The sequence below is a fragment of the Hipposideros armiger genome, unplaced genomic scaffold (assembly GCF_001890085.2).
Source record: "Hipposideros armiger isolate ML-2016 unplaced genomic scaffold, ASM189008v1 scaffold_596, whole genome shotgun sequence".
In the NCBI taxonomy this organism is placed as follows: domain Eukaryota; kingdom Metazoa; phylum Chordata; class Mammalia; order Chiroptera; family Hipposideridae; genus Hipposideros; species Hipposideros armiger.
The window spans coordinates 711,620-714,075 of NW_017731946.1; the positions used below are offsets into that span (position 1 = coordinate 711,620).

Here is a 2,456-nt window from a genome sequence, read left to right on the forward strand (position 1 = left end):
ATAGACTCAAAAAGATTTATGTCTCTGGTGACTCATTTCTTAGAAGAATTGACATTTTAATATCAAAAGGAAACAAACCTTTTAGCGTTCCTGTTGAAAGGAAATGTCCTTTTAATATCAAAGGAAAGTCACACACACACAAAACAAGGATACTTTAACACCTCAAATATGTAGAGTAAAAAAACTCAGAATAAAGAATAGCTTGTCAAATTGAAAAAACCTTTTTATGAAAAACTCAGTTTATTTTTCTCTTCTTTCCCTCCCCTTCCTCTCTCTTCCCCCACCCCCTCGCCTCCGCTCTCTACCCCTCTCCTCCCCCCAAAATAGATCTAGTGGTGGGAATTTATGACAGTAATGAGGAAGTTTGGCCTTACTCTAAATTTCTGGAAAAAAATAAAGCATATCTTGTAATGAACTTAGAGGCTCAGGTCTAATCACCCAGAGCCGTTTTTCCAAAGACACGGTTTTGAAGGTTCTATTCTTTGACATTCTCCGAGCCCTTCAGCTGCATACGCAGCTGGCACCAGAATTTCTTGCCTTAAAACCACAACCTGGAGAATGTGGGTGGACGACTAGCCTGGTCTTTAGTTCCGGGCAGCAACACTGAGCCAGTTTTTCATGTTTTCAAATAAAAATCACCAGCCATCTGCCTGTTATGAGTAAATTCAGTAGGAATGAATTTCACTTGAATCGCTGATTCAAAATGAAAGTCTGACATTGGAAATGGCCGGGCATGACACAAGGTTATACTACCGTAAACCTCAAAACATCAGAAATGGAAGGAATGCCGCCAGCTTTGCTTCCCAGGCAGCAGTGGCCCCGCAGCTTTACATCGTATTGGTTGTGCTGAAAGGTGGCCTGGGGAACCGTTCTGGGAAGCCGAGCTTCTCACATTCGCTCCCTTCCAGTGCCCCCTGGTGGAAACCTGTTCCCAAACAGCCCTGTTGTAGCCACCCACACTTGTCTGGAGGCGGAAGGAATGCTAATAGGACCTTTGCCCGAATGAGAACGGGAGCAGCCTTCCCAGAAGAGAACACGAATACCAAATACAATGAGAGATGTGCCCATGAGAGACGTGCCAGTTCCTAAAGGTCACAGAGATTATGTCAAGATGGGATGCCCTTTTCCTGATTTGCTGGTACATGATATATAATTAAAGATATTTGCTGAGGAATAAAAAGCAGATGAAAAGAACACAGCAGATGTAGGCCTGGGAGAGGAAGCTCCGGTGCCTTCCCATGATAACCCTCAACCCTGAATATATCCTTCCAGTGGGCAAATAGTCGTTGCCTATCTCTGGGGCATTTTAGTCTCCCAGGCAGAGGCCCTTGATATGCATGAGTTTTTGTGTATATTGATAATTTTCCAAAGGCACCAAAGAGCTTTCAATGTGCAGGTTAATCAGCAAAACAATTCAAAGAGCAGTTTCTGTAACCACAGTATGCATATGCGTATGGAAGTGACTCTCCATTTATTCATTCGCCTGGAAGCCCTGTGATACTGTAAATTGGAAATGATCATGAATCTAATCACTGAGAACTGCTTTTGAATGAGTCAGTCCTTCAATCTATAAATAAAGATGCATAGTGTCTTGGAAAGTCCTGCCAAACAAGAGAACAGCAGGGAGCTGTTCTGCCCACACAATTTGTTTTTTACTCCAGTAATTATTGAGCAGCAACTGTGTGCTAGCAACTGTGCTGGGCAGAGGGGAGGGAGCCATAAACAAGGCAGAGGGTGGCCTTCCTGCTCACAGCCACTCTTAGTCTACAGGGAAGAAGGAACAAAAACCTTAACATAATTAGGGGTGGCCGGTTAGCGCACCAAGGCTGCGGGTTTGATTCCCAGATGGGCCAAGGAGCTGTGCCCTTGACCAACTACTTGACTTGGAGCTGATGGGTCCTGGAAAAACATGCTGTTCCCCAATAAAAATTTCTAACCCCCCCTCAAAAAAACCACCTTAACATAATTAAAGCAGTGGCGCTATGGGTCTGTACCTTTGAAGACAATTGTCTTTGCTATTGAATCATGAAAAATAAATATTTTTGAAAAGGATTCCTCCTAAATTTCAGGCTGCAGGAAAGAGCAAAGCTAACCGAGGCAATGTTGTTGGGTTTCTAATCCACTCTGCTGGTATGTAGTCATGTTCTGTGAGCAGAGTGAACAGGAGAAGGCCTTTTCCTAGTCCCCAGATGTCAGTTATGCCTGATGACTCTTAGAAAGCTCTATGCATTGTATTTATTTATTTATCTATTTATCTATCTATCTAATTATTTATTTATCTATTTATTTATTTATTTTGGTAGTACTATGGTTTATTAAGCTCTGCCTTAGTGCAGGCGCTGAGGTTGTCCCATGGTGCTGTTGATATATAGAGCCCGGCTATTCTGCCAGTTCTTTTTGAGCAATGACTCAAGGAAATTGATGGCTAAGTGGATGTTGTATACAAGCTCATCATC

The 2,456-nt window shown here is 42.8% G+C and overlaps 1 protein-coding gene and 1 pseudogene across 1 annotated transcript in view; one reads left to right on the forward strand and one right to left on the reverse strand.

Moving 5' to 3' along the window:
* The window catches only part of LOC109371872 (tyrosine-protein kinase TXK-like), an 80,587-nt gene that overhangs the window by 3,670 nt on the left and 74,461 nt on the right, over positions 1 to 2,456 (forward strand). The window lies entirely within an intron of this gene.
* LOC109371871 (60S ribosomal protein L10a pseudogene) overlaps positions 2,328 to 2,456 on the reverse strand; it is a 6,307-nt pseudogene continuing 6,178 nt past the window's right edge.